The sequence below is a fragment of the Chinchilla lanigera genome, unplaced genomic scaffold (genome assembly GCF_000276665.1).
Source record: "Chinchilla lanigera isolate Chin_1 unplaced genomic scaffold, ChiLan1.0 scaffold00008, whole genome shotgun sequence".
NCBI lineage: Eukaryota > Metazoa > Chordata > Mammalia > Rodentia > Chinchillidae > Chinchilla > Chinchilla lanigera.
This window is the reverse complement of record NW_004955409.1, coordinates 5535445-5554358: the sequence shown is the minus strand read 5'-3', so window position 1 is coordinate 5554358 and position 18914 is coordinate 5535445. Positions and strand designations below refer to the sequence as shown.

Sequence of the window (18914 nt, the reverse complement as noted above, 5' to 3'; positions counted from 1 at the left end):
TTCTTTTAAATTCATATTATGAGAATTCCAAGCATATAGAAGAGAACAAGAGACAGATGAGCCCCATGTATGCATACCTCAGCCTCAGCAGTGACAGCACACAGCGGTTTTGTTTCTCAGGACCCTCGTTCTCCCACCGGCAGCCCCTGCAAATTCCTTACTCGGAAACAAATCCCAGAGGCTGTGTCTCTCCACGGATGATACCGTAAGCTGTGCTGAGCCATGGATCACGCTGCCACTGACACTTCAGCTGAGTTGGCTACAGGACTCACATATTACTGATATGGGGGTACTTGGGGCAGGGGGAGCATTTCAAAGGAAAAAGTCTGCCTTTAGCCCAAAGTGGGTGACAAAGACAGCAGAATCACACTTGACCCAGAACCAGGAAAGCCTGCTCCGACCTCCTGAGCATCTTTGAAATGATTGGGCGCAGAAGAGGGGAGAAAGGCATGCTAGGATTTTTTCCCAAGAAGTTGGATGAGAACCGTGTGTGTGCGCCTATGCATGTGTGTGTGTGTGTGTGTGTGTGTGTGTCTGTTAAAATGAAGAGTGATGCTAGAAGAGTGGGAGAGTTGGGGACAGCCAGACAGCTGGCATTTGGGTTTCAGTAACATAGTCCAAGTTTCCTTTCCTTGAAAGGGAAGAAAATGCTAAATTTAAACACCATTTTCAGTTTCTCAGCCCAGAATTTCCCTTCCTGTCTCCTTCACAGGGGCAGTGTGCAGACACTGATGCAAACAAAGCTTCCACGCAGAAAAGCAGGAGCCACCACGGGAGGGGAGCTATCCCAATCCCCGTGAAGTTTGCAACGATTGCTGGGCAGCTGTGTTCTCCAACAGCCTGAGATGGCACCAGACACAAATGCCAAAGCTAATGGGAAGTGGACCCACACAGTGGCGTCATTGTTCTGTTGCATTTCCCAGGGTGAGAGGATTAGCGTGGGAGGACTGGGGACAAGAGGGGACTATACACAGACTTCTCCAATTCATAACGGTCCTGAAGTTTACAGACAAACAGAGGAACTTGTGACCTGAAGAGCCACCTGCCCACAACCCATGCACATAGCCAATAATGACCCCAATGGACCAATGTCGCCTCTTTTTCCAACTTTCTATTTTTATCAGATAGTCTTTTATCAGGTGTGTTTTTGTGTTTGCCTCTAGTGATAGATAAATATTACGAATAATATTAAGTCACTCTGGTGCTGGAAACATTGCTAGCCAGAGGCCTCAGGAAGTAATATCTGGGCATCCACTAGATGTCACTTGATGTTTGCTGTGTAAAAAAGAAAAAGAAGTTCATCTGCAAATAGATCATTGACAACTCCCAGTGGGTCCCCAGGGGCAGAAGAGATGAAGCAATGTTCCCGTGAGCGCAGGCAGAAGTCATTAGATAAGGACGACCATTATAACTTTAAGTGAAATCTGGGCGGCTGCAGGTTTGCATAAGCCCTCCTGGCATTTGTAAGGGGAAAAGAAGCCAGCAGCTTCGCCCTCCTGCTGTGTTTAAACAAAAATGGAAAATTGTAAGGAACAGCTAGATTTTTCCTCTCTTCCCGCTTCACTTTTCTTCCTCCTCCCTCCCTCTTTTCAGGAGAATGTGACTTATTCAGACATTGTGTTTTTATGAAGTCTTCTGCAATGTTTTAAGATCAATTCTTGTGGCTTCAGCTTTCTCCCCACGAATTAAAACCAATTTAATCCCCATTATCTCAGTGAAAGCCATACAACAAACAAAAATGAAGACCTCTAGAAAGTTCGTGAGGGTTCTCTGGAGTTACCCGCTTCCTGTATTTGCTAAAAATGTAATAGTCTGTTCCAGTAGAAACCATGTATCTGGGGTTTTGTTTTGTGTAAAAGCTATTTATTTATTTATTTTTAACTCTGTCATTGTATTTTGGCTTCCAGACTGTTAAGTAAGTCTCCGGTATTAAGTAAACTTCTCTGACCCTGCCTATTTCCTGTCTTGTCAAACCTTTCCTTGTAAGAATCACAGTGTTCTTTTATTTGGTAGTGTACAGCATGATGTTTTTGGCATGCCCAACACTTTTGACTTGCAAAAATTCGTGATCTCAAGTGTGTGAGAAGTGAACCCTTTTTTTAGTCCCAAACCTGAAGTGTCCTATTGCACAGACAGTAGTGTGGCAAAGAAATGATCAGCCTGTCGATTCCCCAGACATCCCAAATAACACATAGGAGTCTTTTTCTTTTTCACTAATGTACTGAAACTGTTAGAACAGGAATACTGAGTAAACATTTCGCCTCTATGCAGCTCACATAATTCCTCAGACTGGACTAACTATGTAATGTTGTCCGCCTTTGCTCACTGTCTTCTGCTTAAATAAGTCTTAGCTGTACAAGCACATTCAAAGTAACACACGCTGAGTGGCAGAGGTGGTATTACTGTTACAAGACAGAATGGAAGCAATCTCCCTGTCTCCTAATGTTGGCATATTGAGGTCTACATATATGGCTGTCAGGTGGAGTTGAGAACAGAAGAACCCACAGACTCGAAAGTCTGCAGTCAAGACGCCCATGCACCTACACAAGCACACACTGGTGACCCCTGTGATTGGGTTTACCTTTTCTTGTTCGGTGATGTGAACATCATGACAATGTGAATGGTACATGTCTCTTGCAAAGACTGACGAATGGCTAAACGTTTATCTTCCAACAATGAGAATCGGAACCTGAAGAAAGTACACTGGGTCAATTTGAAGCTGTCGGGGGATAAACTCTTACAGTTAAAGCAGCTAGCCAAGCATGGTGGTGCACACCTGTAATCCCAGCACTGGGGAGGCTGAAGCAGGAGGATCATTGTGAGTTCAAGGCCAGCTTGGGCTACAAAGTGAGCTCAAGGACAGCCTGAACTGCAGAGCTAGATCCTGTCTGAAAAAGACAAAACAAACCAACCAACAAACAAACAAAAACAGCTATTCCAGCAATTTTCTAAGTCTCAGCTAACAAGAAATTCCTAAAAACAGTGGTACCTTGGTCCTTGAGCTTAATTGTGCCCACCATTCGGTCAAAAACCAAATTGGACAAGAGCAGAATCACATTTCCCCAACCCAGCCATTGAATTTGATTCAGTACCAGTGTACTTGAGGTAGATGGACCTTGTAAAATTAAATAATTATATCTAGAAGCTCTCTCTCTCTCTCTTAATTTATACCCTAGAAGTGTTCTTTCCATAAAGAGAAAAGTAACAAAGAAAAAGTTGTGAACTGAAGAGATGGTTCACCATTCTAATATGGAATAGTTTTCCACTCAAGGTCTGAGACAGAGAGTGACAAACGCAATTTAAGATTTTTTAACCTCCTGCCCAAGCTCCCTTCTATTGTTCATTAGAAGGCATTTCCTGCTCCCAGAATTGAATCCAGGGAGGTTTAAACTGTATTAGCAAGACTGATATCATTCATAGCACATCCACATACTTTCGTGTACCACAGCACAAACCACCACTAACTGTCATCTCTATCAGAAAAAATGTCTCCTGGCAGAGTTACGGCCCACGGAGGGGATAAAGAGCTAGAGACAAGAGTGGGGTGCAGCGGGGGTCCAGGGTGACCATTTGTTCTTGGGGGACAAAGCCACAAGGCACCAGAACCTTGGTGTTTACTCACTGAGGAACATGGTGGGAGGACTGCAGCGGATGTGCTAGACAAACGCCAAGCCTGGCCAGGCTCTTAAAAGAGGGGACGAAGCATTCATGCAGAAAGGACAAGAGTGGCCACATTTAGGTTACAGTTAACCAGTCACCTGCTTTGTAGCCAGTTCTGGGAAGGAATTTTCCTCTGGAGTTGTGCAGGCCTCAGCGGAGATGGTATCTCGTATCTTACCGCAGCTGGGCTATCTGAGGTCAACCACGGCGGTTGATCACAAAGCTAGCTGTTGTCATGGCGATGGGGAGCCACCTCGGCCAGACTCACTAATTAAGCTGAAAGCCGATTTAGGGAAGTCACCCCTACAGAGCCTGCACTGCTGGCAAGAGTCACACCTGGGTCTGGGGGAGGAAGAACCGCCTCCTCCACAGGGTGAGCTATGCTGAGGAAACCCATGAAAGCGAGCTCCTCTTGGTGTCTGTCCTTTTTTTTAATGTTGAGGAGGAAAAAAAAACTAACAAAACAACAACAATGAAGACAAAACCAATGCAGAAACAACAAAAACAATACACAACCTCCAAACAAAATGATAGGAATTACCAATGGTTGCTACATTACATACTGTTATCTTCAGTGAAGTTACTCAGTCCACCAGATGTAAGAATGTAAGACTGATCAAACAATCAAAGACAATAACAAGTAATAAAAAAAATTGGAAATGATTCAGAGCTTCACCGTATAAGATGGTAGGAATGCAACAATGGTTCTTATACTGTGTATTGTTGTCTTCAAATCAGTCATTCTGATTACCAGAGAGAGCATGCAAAATTGGCCCAGAAGAAAGAAAATTTTAAGCGTTAACTGTTCCTTTCCTTTTATCTTGCCCAAATTTTGAGGCAACCTGCGAGAGCTTCTACGTACTGGCATGGCACGTCTGAGACTGATGTCAGGTCTAGGCCATCGTATTGAAAACCTGCTTGAGTTCTGTTTTTATAGAGTAAATAAGTCAGATTTGCAAAATGTTTAGCACAAGCCAAGTTTCTGATAAGTGCCTATGAAATCTATTGTCATCTTTATTATGAGATCAGATGATTCTGTCCTTATGGACTTTGGTCCACTGGCACTTTATGGAATTTGTCATATTTTTTAAAGAGAATTTTGAAGAAGAATTGAGTGTTTGAGGTCAAACTGTCTATGTTACTACTAAAGCACTAGAAAATAGATCTTGAATTTGGTTTGTGCTTAGTTCTACCACATTAATACAAATTCAAGCATCAATGAGCTTCTGGTTATAAATTCTTCATATTTGTAATAGGTAGGCAAAACATTTTAAAACTGCTTCACAACATTCATCAATCCAGAAGATATTTTGCAAAAGAGTTGTTAAATATTTGCCCATTTAAGGGGCCAGGGATATAGCTCAGCAGCACAAGCACCTGCCTGGCAAGTGCAAATTCGTGAGTTTGATTCCTGGTATGAGAAAAAAAAAAAAAAAAGAAATTTGCCTATTCAAGAGAATACAGTAAGATATTGGGAAATATGAAATTATTCACTTGCTATTTGTTTTCCTTTTTTAAAAAAAATTTTCTGAGACAGGGTCTCAGTACATAGTTCTGACTGGCTCTGAACTCACTTTATAGCCCAGGTTGGCCTTGAATTCACAGTGGTCCTCCTGTCTCACCCCTCCTAAATGCTGGGATTATAGGTGTGTGCCATGACACCCAGCTTGCTTCTACTTCTAAAATTCTAAAATCCCATTGTGTGTTAGTCCATTCAGTCTAAAGTATCGATATTTTGTAAAGCATTGATGAGTGATGAATCCAGTTCATACACACAGAACAACATTGTTAATCACTACAACATTTAAGATTGTTTAGCAATCTCAATACCTATGGATTAAAGTGATACTATTCCTGTAAATAATCTTATTAATTATAGAACTGAAAGGACTACGGTTCTCCTGGGGCCACAATTTAGCCTAAACAAGTGTGCTCATCAAGTAGGGTATGGTCGTGCACGCTTATAATCCCAGCACTTAGAAGATTAGAGCAGGAAGACCACAATTCTGAACCCAGCCTAGACAATTTAACAAGACCTTGTCTCAGAATAAAAGATAAAAAAGAGCTGGGGATGGAGCTCAGTGAGAAGGCTCTGGGTTTGATCCCCAGTACTGTAAAAAATAATAATAAAATAAGAAAGGATTCTCACTAAATATTTAGCTATGACATTCACAACAAACAAATTGACCCCAAAATGCAAACAGTGAAAATGACAATTGCAAGTATGTTAAAGTGGCCCATCATTTCTCTTGAACATGTGCAATCGGGATTTTATTTTCGCATTTGTTGGAACCGGGTGAGACTTCTGGACTTTTCTTATCCTGCAAGGCATTTCCCATCACTCAGTGGGTAGAAGCAAGGCCAGCACTGTAGATGGGATCTAAGACTAGGTTCAGTTCCTGAGGAAACCAAATTGGAGCTTGAAAGCCAGTGTCCATGTCTACACAGGCAGCCCTGCTGCAGGAGGACAGAGGAACCAAGGGCGGCTAACACCCCCCTCACCCGTGTGCTCCCACTTACCTCCAAGTGCGACATGTATCAGACTTCCTGCTGCATACGAGTTGGTATCAACACTAGAGATGAAATTTAAATTATGAATTTAGGTAACTTCCAAAATCTTCAGACTTTATGCATATTCTCATCGTAAGGCTGGTCATTTTTACATGTACTATGTTTTTATCCTCGAGCTTGCTGGATAGAGTAGATATTATTATTCCTTTTTGCAAATATAGATAAGGGCTGGAGTATAGCTCAGGGGTAGCCTAGCATATAGAAGACTCCATCCCCAGCACTGCAATAAAAAAATAAATAGCTCAGTTTAGGACTCCTAGGAGAATCCAATCCTACATCTGACCTTTGAACACATTCTTCCCGTGGTAACATAGTACTCAAATTACTGCTTGGTGTACCACGGTTTTCCCCCAGGAATGAGGTGATTTAAGGATGCTTTTTAGGGTTTGCCTGTTACTCTGAGACCACTAGAGGGCCCTTCCGTTGGCCAGAAACCTAAAGCCTTTATTTCACCAGAGCTTGACATCCTAATCTTTGTTCTAGCACCAGACACACGCTGTTCCCTACACAGAGCTACCAGGAAAAAACCTCCACTGAGCCTTCCAAGACCCTGCTCTTGATTTTCTTTCTGTCTTCAATGTTGACCAAACAACCTTTTATTTTGGTACTCAGGACTGAACTCAAGAGGTGCTGAGTGAGCTATATCCTCTGCCTATGTATGTATGTGTGTATGTATGTGTGTATGTGTGTATGTATGTACTAAGGATCATACCCAGGGGCATTTTACCAGTAAGCTACACCCTCAACCTTTCTTGTTTTATTTTAAAGTAAGGTGTTACTAAACTGCCTAGCCTGGGCTCTAACTTTAAACCCTCCTACCTCAGCCTCCTGAATAGCTGGCATCACAGGCATAATTACAGGCCTAATCACACCATGCCTGGCTACATTTGAATTTTTTATAACAAGTATAAGGAAGGAGTAAGGCCCAGGCATGGTGGTGCAGGCCTGCATGAGCCCAGTCTGGGCAGTTTAATGACCAGCTGTGCAGCTAAATGACTTAGAGGCCCTGTGTCTAGTTAGGAACTTCTCGCATCCCTGTTCTCGGGCAGCGGGGATTTCTGATTGCCTAGACCTCACACTTTCTGCTTTGGGTTCATACCTACATTTTGCTAAAACCTAGTCTCCAGTAGCTTCTCTCCAAACTTATTTTTTTTTAATTGAGGGGCAGCAGACTTAAAAATCACTAAATGTAAGCGTCCAGCTCGTAAATTTTTGGACACGTATACATTCACATAACCACCGTCCGGAAGAAAGTGTCAGATAATTCCAGCCATCTGTAGGGCTCCTTTGTGCCTCTGCCAATCTATGCCTCCCTCCCTGTCTGTTCTGATCCCGGTTCTGACTTCTGTCACCACCAACCCGCTCTGCCGCCTCTTGAGCTTCAAGTGATAGAGTCATGCAGGTGCACTCCTGCGTCCCACTTGCTCTCAAACTTGGGAGAGTCAGCCGTGTCGTTGCTGAGTAGTTTATTCCTTTGCTTATTTTTTGCTGTGATGTGTGGCATGAATGGAAAGTATTCGGATGTTGGAGACAGAGCTGCCACAAAGAGTCTAGAAGTAGAATTGCTAGGTCACAGGATCCCCATCATACATTTCTTGAGAAATGGTGTAATATAGTTAGAAATACTTTTGTTAGGTTGTGTACTAGGCTAGGCTGAACTGTGCTATAGTAACAAATACACCCCAGTTCTCAATGGTTTAATATAAGAGCTGATCAAAATGTGGTGTGTGTCATGTGTTTACATAACAAAACTTTATTACAGTAGATGACATATCACCATTAATCTCCCTGAAGGTCTCTCCTGTCACTTTGAACACACTGATCTCATGTTTCTTGCCACTGGCTGAGACACTTCTAGAAGTCTTCTTCTGTGAGTATCTTTATGAGGTGTGATCAAAAATGTGAATGCTGCTGTTGAGTACCATCCAATGAAAGGCAGACTCATAAAAACATCACCATGTGTCCTGATTCCCTGGGCCTGGAACTGTGTGACTCTGCCTCTTCCCCAAAGTCAAAACGACCATGAAAGGTAATTCTGAATTGGTTCAGGACATGAAGGCAGCCATGACAGTGCAACTAAAGACACCCAGGAAGGAGGACTCCAGAGCTGCTTCAGAAAATGGCAAGAATGATGGGATTAAGTATGTTCAAGGGAAAAGGGAGTATCTCAAGGGAACTAATGGCAATGCATCTCTTATTATAATACATTTTTAAAAAATTTCAACAGTCACTATTTTTTTGTTGTTTTATTTTGTTTTGTTTTTCAGACAGGGTCTTATTGTGCAGTCCAGAGTAGCCTGGAAGTCATGGCGATCTTCCTGCCTCAGCCACCCGAGTACTGGGATTACATGTATGCACCACCATGCCTGGCATTCACTGTATTTTTGATCACATCTTATTCCAAGTCTCTGTCTGGCTCATAAATTGGCCAAAAATTCAGGACTGTCCAAGACAGCTGTTGCCCAAGCATCAGACCAGTGATCCAACCTCCTCCGACATTTGTTCATTATTTTGCAGTGGTGGGAAGTGAACCCACAGCCTCAGGCATGCTGAAAACTCACTCAACCACTGAGCTCTCCCTCAGCCCAAACTGCCTGAGTCCTGTGGTTCCAGCATCTCCAAATGAGGCCTCTGCAGAAAGCACGGGGCTCACGTCCCTCTCAGGAGGACATTGTCTGGGAAGTGGCCACATCACTTCCTTTCACAGCCATCTGATCTGAGCACAAGTGAAGGGGAAGGACAGTGAGGAACTCTTAGGGCCGAGCATAACCATGTTTCCCACACTGGGGCATTTCACACAACCTGATTCTAATTCCATGCTGACTGGAAGTGTGGCCAGGAGCCAAGGTCTAGGAATCACTTTCCTGGGATCCTGAAGTCATTTCTCCACTGCCTTTGTGACTCACTATGTAAAAACTGTTGTTCTCTTTGGAACTTTCAAGAAGGATTTTCTCTTTATCCTTAGTATTCTGATGTTTCACAGTGACATTGTGTATTTTACTTTCTTATTTTAAATCATTGCTTTTTTGGTACCATTTACTAGATGATATTCTTCACATTTCTGTCTAATCTTATTGATTTCTAAAAATATTGTACTTTCACATTTTTAATTTTCAAGAGACTCATCTTACTCACACATATTCCCTTATCACAGCACCCTGTTGTTTCAGGGATACTGTGACTCATGATGAACAGAAGGGTTTTGATGTTCTCCTCTCTCACATTCCTTCCGTGTTTTCCCTCTGTGGATTTGTAATTGCTTTTGTTTTTGAACTCTGTCTTTCACATTAGCAAATTTCTTTTTACATCTGGAGATCTTTGGCTGCTTGTGTTAGTGTTGAGGTGTTAGAAAGCTGACTGGAGGCCCTGTGTATGTGGGTGAAGCTAACTGGTGAGCTCCCTGCAGAAAGATGAGCTGGGGTCCAAGCATGTCCTTGGGGGACTTAATGTCAGGTCCATGTAGGTGTTCTTGAGGTCTGGTCACTTAGTCCAAAAAAAACCTTGCCTCCCTCCATGAGGAGAATGAGCCTGGGTCTCCATGCCTGGAGCTGAGGTGAGCTTTGGCAGCTTTGTTCTTCTATGTAAGGACTTTCCCTTAATCTTTCTGCTTCCATCCAGCCCCTCACTCCACTCCCTCTGTCAGGTCAGTGTCCCCAGAGTGTGAACTTCCTGCCTTCTTCCAGGACAGGGGGAGAGGTGCCGAGGGGACACTGTGTAACTTCCTGGTCCAGATTTCCCAGACAGACCTTGTATTTGGGCTCCACCTTCTCCCTCATCTTGATAAGCACCTAGAACCATCCATTCCTAGTCTTTCCAGATTCTTTAGAGCAACACTTCTCATTTCCTTTTGCCTTCTTCTTCCTCATTTTTTGGGGGCTTCTAGGTGTTAGTGCTATTCGCCACCTGCCCAGTCAGCCACTGCCACAGTTGGCTTTCCACCTCAACATCCTCTCGGCAGCTGTCTCTGGGCTTGGGAGTTTACACCTTTTCAAATTCCTTCCCTGTCGTTTGCAGTAGGTTTCTCTAGAGAGTAGATAGAAAGTCTAGTCTTTGGCTGGGGATTTAGCTCAGTGGTACAGCTCCTGCCTGGCAAGCATGAGGTTGTGAGTTCAATTCCCAGTACTGGAAACCACTCCCTGCAAAAAAAAAAACCATAGGAAATTCTTGTCTTTAATTTCCCATGCTTAATGAGAATCATAACTATTTCCTAAAGCCAAAATGTGTCGAAAATCCGGTCCTAGAATTCCAGTGCCCCCATTAACTCTGATTCCCTTGTATCAGTCCACAAAAATCTTCCATGATTTGACACTCAGTAACTCTTCCCCTTGACCCAGCAATCCAAAGTGATTATTTGCTAGTTCCCAAACACCTCTGCTCTTTCTTGTTTTTAAGACAATGTACTGACTTTACGTTACCTGCAGTCTACTTATTGCCTTTCTACTCATTCAAACACATCTACTCATTCTTCCCCTTCCCTATCACATATTCTTGGACTTTTCTGGGCAAAAGTTGGCTTCATCTTGTGTGTTCATTCTGCACTTAATGTGCGTGTACAAAAAGTCCTGTTTTCGGGGCTGGGGATTTAGCTCAGCGGCAAAAGCGCCTGCCTGGCAAGTGCAAGGTCGTGAGTTCCGTTCCCGGTGCCGGAGAAAAAACAAAAAAACAAAAAAACAAAAAACAAAAAAACAAAAAAAAAAGGAAAAAAGTCCTGTTTTCCCAATCTTACAATGGAGAGTTTAGATGTAGTATTTCCCAGTTCCGCAATGGGGAACTTCTATACCAAATACCACTCTCAACAGCTCAGATGGCACCGTATTCTCCTTGGACCTTTCTAGTGCTTAACAAAGTCTAGTGCACTCCCTCAGAATTCAGTACACATGTGACAAGGGAGTGACACAGACGAGGTGACTGGAGATTCCTCAGGTGTTGCAAAGCTTACGCACGCAAGGGCAAAACCTCCACCTGGAAGCCAAGATGTCCAGGTCCCAAACTGTGCCTGACTTCAGCCTGCAGTGCATTACCCGGCACAACCCACTTCATCTTTTTGCTTATAGATCTGCTCAGTTGTAAAACAGAGATGCTGCACAGGACGTCCCCATTTTGGAGAGAGGTTAAAAACCTGCTTTGAGCTCCCAAACCTTGTAAGCTAGCCACAATCAAGTCACCAGCACTTCCTTTCAACCTCTGCGGCTCAGTGGGTTTCCTGGCTGTCTAGAGAAGCTCCTTCCTCCTGAGGACCTGGAAAGTGAGGTGCCCCCGTGGCTGAATTCCTTACATCCATGCATCCAGGACTACCACTGCCAAGGCAACTCTGCCCTTGTTGACAACTTTTTCCTTTGGTAAATATCCCCAAGGCTTTTTGCAAGATGCACCCTCTCTGCCTGAGCTTGTTTGCTCACCAACTACCTCACACGAGGCTATGAGCAAGTCCCACCCCACAGCTGCTGCCTCGCTTGGTCATCACATCCTGGGCCAGGATTTCTTTTGTACAAGACCCAGCTGGATGGAAAGTCCCAATAATTGCAGTTGACAGGGTGGAGCCCTCGGTTCTTTGTGGTGAGGTTTTCAGGTAGGAAAATCTGGGAAAGATAAATCTGCTGCAGAAAGCATCCTCTCAATGCCTGAGCACCTTTCCTCAAAGGGTCTGATGGGAAAACGATGAGACATCAGCTCAGGGCCACCCAGACATGAGATTTCTTGGTTTCGCAGCCTGACTTCAGTAGGCTACTTCACCATTTGAGCTACTATTTAGGTTCCTACCCAGAGATATTAACACTCACTGTAAGTGCAGGCTCTGAGTCTACTAAATAATGTGTATAAAGCGAGTAACAATGTGAGCTTCCCCCACGGCATTTGTTTAGCAGCTCACCAGCCTGCCAATGGGTGAGCCAGCTTTGATCGGTGACCATGCTGGTCCTGCTGCTGGGAGCTCCTGCTGCTTCCTGGGGCTTCCCCTTCCAGCTGCAGTGTGAGTATCACAAGAGAAAGTGTTTCAAGGCAGCACACCCCTGGGGGTGATAACAAATATTGAGATACTGAATCTAAATGAAAAATTGCAAAAAAAAAAAAATCATTAAATCTTAACACAATGCATCAAGAACAGACTTAATATCTTATAGTATGAAGTGTTTTTGTAAATTTCCTTTAGTAAAACTGCATACACATAAGCAATCACTCTTCTTCCTTTGGATCTTTTTCATAGGGGAAAGCTATTTGCAAAAACTGGGAAGTGGCAGCTTCCCAGACTAAAATCTCACCTCCAGGAACTCTTGCAGTGTGGTAGCTCTAGGTTTTCCCTCTAGCTCTTCTGAGAAAGAGAGGCCCAGGGTCACATGCTGTCTATCACATGCTACCACTTACTGTCCAGAGAGCTGGATGGGAAACCAGCCAGCCCTCAGGTTGTCGCTGGCCCACATGCCCTACATAGCCAGTTACACTGGACACAGGAGTTGCAAGAGGAAGTAGCATGAAGATTCTAGTCCATTATGCAAGGGGTCTGGCAGTGGCACATCCGTGTGACCAAACCCCCTGGTTCACACATACCTTAGGTACGTTGTCTGAAATTCTCTCTTCTTAGATGGGATGTCCCAGTCCCAAATCATAGCTAAAATTCTCCTTCCTGTGTCCAGGAGAGACACAGTAGAATCACACACTTTTCCGAGTTCTTCTCTTTCCAACCTTGCTCTTCCGGTGAGCTCCTCTCCCTTCACCTCCCCATCCTTCTGTTCTCCACTCACTCGTGGGTCAGTCTGTGTTCTCCATGGTCCCCTAACGTGGCTGTAGGAGTGGCCTGTAGGGATATCTGCCCATACCCAAATGCCCATGAAACATCAAAGTCCTCACTCTGACAAAGCAGGCGGGCAGCTGGGAAGGACGGGAATGACACTACCCGTCCCTCAGATGCTGTACTGATGACTCACCTCTACCTGGTATCCTCTTCCTCGTGTTTTCTCAAAGCTACATTTACAAAAGGCGAATGACTGTGCATAAAAAGCATAAAAATTGGAATGTAAATGTCTATTACTTTCCCCTGTCCATTTTCATTGATTAAATCTGAAACATTACATTGTGATTTCCTATGAGGTTCGATGATTTCTTTAAGGAGCCAGAGTTTAAAGTTCCTCTACATTGTTGATAGAGAATCATCTTATTGCTTTTTAATTTACATATATATTTTTTTAATTTACACATTTTTAAAAACGTTACCCAAAAGGAAAATATTCAAACAAGCTTGAGGACAAACATCAGGCAGAAAAGGGAGTTATTTTTTGTTATTACCCAACTTTTCTCCTTTTTGGCAAGAACCCTTTCAGAAAATAGGTCAGTTTCATGTCACTATTGAAAAATATCCCCCAAACGGCCCTGGTTATTTATTTTTTTTAGCCTGTTTTTTACATAAAGAGTGTTTCATGAAAGACACGCCCAAACAGCACAAGCCCGGAGCTTGGGAACCTCAATCTGTTCCAGAGACCAGAGTTCCCACACAACTACATAATGCGCTGCTATCAGGTTACCAGCTTGCCACAATTGCCTAATCTGACAGCGAGCTCAAGTTCTTGGGGCGGCACTGCTGTGGGGAGGTGTAATTACCAGCGGGGGATGACCTAGGCCGAGGGGTTGCAGTACTCGGGACTTCACATGCAAACCTCAGGGGCAGCCCAGTGCTCCACCTAAATATCCAACCCTGGACCGAGGATATCCGGGATTACACTTCCCAAGGTCTTTTCCTCCTCTCAGAGGTAATATTGTACTTTCGCTCTGGTTTCTAGGAGACGAGGGTCGGAGAAAGGAGAGGGTTTAACGCCTCTGCCGGACTTACGTTTATACTTCCGCAGTGTCTTGATCGCAGAAGCCCCAAAATGATTCCCAACAAATCTCTGTTTTTCTTTACAGTGAAAAGATAGATGCTGGGCCAGGGATATAGCTCAGCAGCATAAGTGCCTACCTGGCAAGCATGAGGTCATGAGTTCAATTCCCAGTATTAAAAAAAAAGTTGGACTTTTATATTGCTGGGCATGGTGGCACACACCTGTAATCCCAGCACTTGGGAAGCTGAGACTGGAGGACTGTTTCAAGTTCCAGACCAGCCTGGGTGACAGCGTGAGCTCAAGTCCAGCCTGAACTGCAAAGTGAGACCCTGTCTCAAAAAGACAAAAAAAAAATGCCGGTTGTGTTTCTGTAACAGGTTCAAAGTAGTGATGATGATGACAATAGCTTATAACTCTATCAAGTCACTTTTATATCCAATTTTAACTTATATCCATTCCTATTCCTAACTCATTACCCAGTCCCAGAATTTGACCTTTAATGAGTCAGGCTTACAAGTAGAATTTATGAGACTGATCAAGTCCAGCTGAAATGACAGGATTGAATGTGGATTTCTGCCCCTTTGTGGAGGTGATAGGTAGAAGTCAAATGCTTGGATGACAAGTTCTGATTCTGTGTAGCGTGGCTGGTAGTTGTGCATCACGGGTCCCAAGAGGACAGGTCACTCTGGACCACTTGTTATCAGTAGAATTCTGGAGTAAGTGTAGGACAAAACTGGAGTTTGATCCCTGCCTCCATGCCTCAGTTCCTGTTTGCACACAGCTCCTGAAGTACTCCTGATTGGCTCACAGTTCTGTCATCACAGCCTTGGTGGGCCACCTCCTCTGACCCTGGGTGACCAGGTCCCCAGAACTTCTAATCCCATGTCCTCTGCATGATCATTGTCAAAGCTCCAGACTTTATGTCAGTCTAGGTCAATGTTTACCTCTCTTAATGGCAAATTCTTTGGCTGAAAACTATCCAGATGTCCCAAAGAGCTCAATGATCAAAAGTTTAAACAGTTCTACATGATGATGATCTTCAAAGAAATTTCCTAAGTAACAGAGTGGGTTTTTTTTTTTACTTCAAATGAAAGCTCATGCAGATGCCCAATATCTAAAACAGATGAATGTGGCACCTTGAAGATGCTGCACTGTTTCCGTGTTAACCCGAGGAACTGTCACATACTCGAGGGCTCCGCAGAACATGGATCACAAGCCATTGTCACACAGGATTCTAAAAAGAGGAGGAAAACAGAATGTCTGTGGCTCCTTTCAACAGCCACTCACTCAGTAATTATAACTTTTGTTCCACACCCTGCCTGTGAACCTCAGCTTGGATCCTATTCAGAGCACAGGATGGGGTGACCTACAGAAAACTGGCTTCCCATCCCCTTGCTCAATTTCTTCTTCAGATTTTTCACCCACTTCCTACTCTTGTCTGTTGTATGGGCCTCTAGTCAAACAATTCAGATCCCAGTTCCAGTTGTACCTGTTTCCTGCTGTATGTAAGATTTGCACTCTCAAAGACCGAGTTTCTTCTTGGGTGATAAAAATAATAATATGTACTTTATCCTTTGCGAGGGGAGAGAACAATACGCCCGCTGTAGAGAAGTATTATGTGAAGTGTGCGTTATGTGTACTTCTGAAGTTGTTATTAATATGTAGAATACTGGAGATGGGAGAATTTTGGTTGGATTGCAGTCGTCATTAGAGACCCAGATGGCTCACAAAGGATACAGATGGGGAGAAATGAACTGCTGCTTCTCAGCATCCTCCCAGTGCTACGAACGCACAGCTCATGTGTGACCTCTCAGCTGGCAGGAAGTGCAAGAAGGTAGATGCCTCCTCTGCAGACAAGCCCCTGTATAAGCTGCAGGTACAGCAAGAAAAGCTTTGGCTTCTCTCCTGCGCCATCCACATGAAAGCTGCCAGACAGCCCGTGATGGCTTTGAGGAGTTCACACAGAAGTGAGAAGGTGCTGATGACCACGGCTGGCAAAGAGGGATACCTGTAGGGCAGCAGCCGAAGGCAGGTCACAGCTGGGGTCATCTGTGTGCTGTGTGATTGACAAATATGGTGAATGTTCAGGTTTTTAAAAAAATGACAGTAAAAGACTCATTCCCAGAAATCCCCCTCAAAAACGCCCCCTTGCTTCAAACATGGTGATCCCATCATTGTACCAGTATCTGAGGCAGTTCTAGTATAGTTAGAAATCACAAAGCCAAAGGTATCAGGTTAATAATATCCCTTAGTTATTGCGGGTTGACCAGATGCACAATCACCCTGACAAGTGTATGGTGAAGGCTAAGTAAAAAGAGGCAAATGGAATGATTTCAGGGCTCCAGGAGGATCAAAGCACTCTCACAGAATTGGAGATTCTCTCAGAGATAAGACCAAGACCTTCTCCGGGTGGCCCATATTTATTTGGTTATTAGAAGAAGGGAAGGGAGTACTTGAGAAGGGTGGAACCACTCAAGGACTTCTCCAAGTAAGGTATTAAATTAATCCTTAATAAGGATTAAGTTAATCCACACAGTCTTTATCTAGTTGAGATCAGATCCAGGTGTCCTTGGCTGTGATCTTGTTTTATCCTTTGAGGTTTTCCAGCTTCATCAGTCATTACAGCTTTTAGTAGGGATTAATGACTCACAGAGGTCCACTTACTATGAGTCCGTCACCCACTTGCAGACGAGCAGCCTGGGCTTTGGACAGATTCACAAGTAAACATAAAAAGCCAACTGATTAATTAGAGTCCTCAGCACTGCTTCATGGTGGGCTCCATCAGAAGGAGTCACTCTCTTCCCTCCATTTAATCCTAAACAGCACCCAATGGTCATTCCTGCCTCCATTGTCCTAACAGAGGTCGAAAATAAAATAATAAAATCCCAGGAGATCTCTGACACTCTAGGCAAGGCACGTGCATGTTGGATCTCCTAGCTTGACCTTCATCACCTTCACCCTACTCCCACCTCAGAACATCTCATAAATATGCACTATATTGATTATGATCAGAGTGAATTCTGGGAAAAGCATGTGTGCTGAGAGCCCCTAAGCTTACTCAACACCCTGTCAATCATGCCTGTCAGTCACACCTAGAGATTCAGGGGAGGCACTGGACTGAGGTGCATGGCCTGTAAATTCTGAAAGCCTCATTTACCCACAGGCTCTTACAATTGCTATTTCCAGGTACTAAGACCTGTGCATAATGCTTTCACTTTTCTGTCACCCTGGCACCTTTCTCTGTCTGTGCCCTATGTTTTGTTGGCACAGACTTGCCCTGAGCACAGCTTTACATGATCTTCAATAAATGCAGCTGTTTGCTACTTACTACTGGGTATACACTTGACAGTTCTTTTCTCGTCACACACAAGTGCTTGGTAACAACCCATTCCCCCAGTAACATTTCTGGAAGTTCTCTTTCCTGAATGTCTTCAGTTGTGCTGTTGGGGCTGCCTCCATATCTGGAATCAATTCAAAACTCTTCCATGTCATGGTCATTTTGACTTTGAGGTAGAGCCAGAAGGTGCATGGTACTAGATCCACTGAATAAGGTGGATGAGAACACAGTGTCATGTTCTTACGAGCCTATCTTTCCATTGAATGACCCTCAGCAGTGGCATTCATTGTACTTTTGATCACAGGATGGAACAACACTCATGAAAGAGGACTTTCGGGGCTGCTTCAGAAAATGGCAAGAATGATGGTATAAGTGTGTTCCAAGTGAAGGGACTTTGAGTGGGATTAATGCCAATATGTCTTTTACTGTAGTAAATTATATTTTATTTAAACATACACCCTAATTTTTGGTCACCTCCTTATAAATCATCAGAGTATTTGAAGGAACAAGAAGAAATTTAGCGATTATTTGGTGCAGAAGTTGGAAACTGTGTTGCTCCTTACCTGTCCCATGAGTGTGACATACAAATTAAGCAAGACTCCCTAGTAGGCCTTATCTATTAAATGGGGCTAATCATAAGACAATTCACATACACATCACGTAGGACGATGACTTTCACAGGATGCTCTGAAAACTGTCCTTACAAAGCCCTGATAGCATTTTCCCACTAAAGCACGAAGCAATCCCAGAAAACTGGTTCACACAGCATTCCAAGAAGCCACCTCCAAGCTGTGAGGAGGCTTAGAAGCCATTTCTATGATTGCCAGTTCAACCCAACTCCCATTCTGGCCCTGCCGCCATTTTGTGGGTGAGAACCCAAGCTGAGGAAAGAGGAGTGACTGTCTCCTGCAGGTGCTGCCTTGAAAACTGGTCCCATGGGGACAATGGTATCAACTGTATCCTATATGGTTTCTCAAATATGAGACACCGGCTTCTAAGATTTCTAAGATTTTACTTAGTCACTCCCAGTTTCCCCAGGCCAATCAGTTAAATTGCCCTGAGGTAAAGTGAAAGAGGCTTAAAGTTCTTGGAGAGTGATATGAAGAATAGGAAACCACAGTGTTTAGAGGAGGAAAAGAAGAGGAAGAGGAAAAGGAGAGGGAGAGGCAGCAGGAGGTGAAGGGAGAGGGGATGAAAGAGCAGGAAGCGGAGGAGGAGGAGGAGAAGGAGGAGGAGAAGGAGGAGAAGGAGGAGGAGAAGGAGGAGAAGGAGAAGGAGAAGGAGGAGGAGGAGAAGGAGGAGGAGGAGGAGAAGGAGGAGAAGGAGAAGGAGAAGAAGAAGGAAGAAGAAGAAGAAGAAGAAGAAGAAGAAGAAGAAGAAGAAGAAGAAGAAGAAGAAGAAGAAGAAGAAGAAGAAGAAGAAGCTGAACTACAGTCTCCAGATTCCCTTCAAGCTTTCCTCCCTCCACGCGCTCTAAGCCCACTGACTACTTATAGGCACCGGTCAGTGCCGAGCTGTTTGAACATGCAGGCCAGGAC

The 18914-nt window shown here is 44.0% G+C and overlaps 1 long non-coding RNA gene across 1 annotated transcript in view; it reads right to left on the bottom strand.

The window, feature by feature from the left end:
- The window catches only part of LOC106147751, a 21373-nt gene extending 8287 nt beyond the window's left edge, over positions 1 to 13086 (bottom strand). Inside the window, exons 1-3 of the long non-coding RNA XR_001232684.1 lie at positions 12775 to 13086; positions 6181 to 10367; positions 2582 to 2689 (exon numbers count right to left, since the gene is read on the bottom strand). This is a non-coding gene — a long non-coding RNA (uncharacterized LOC106147751). The remainder of the gene's footprint in view (positions 1 to 2581; positions 2690 to 6180; positions 10368 to 12774) is intronic.
- Between the last annotated feature and the right edge of the window lie 5828 nt (positions 13087 to 18914).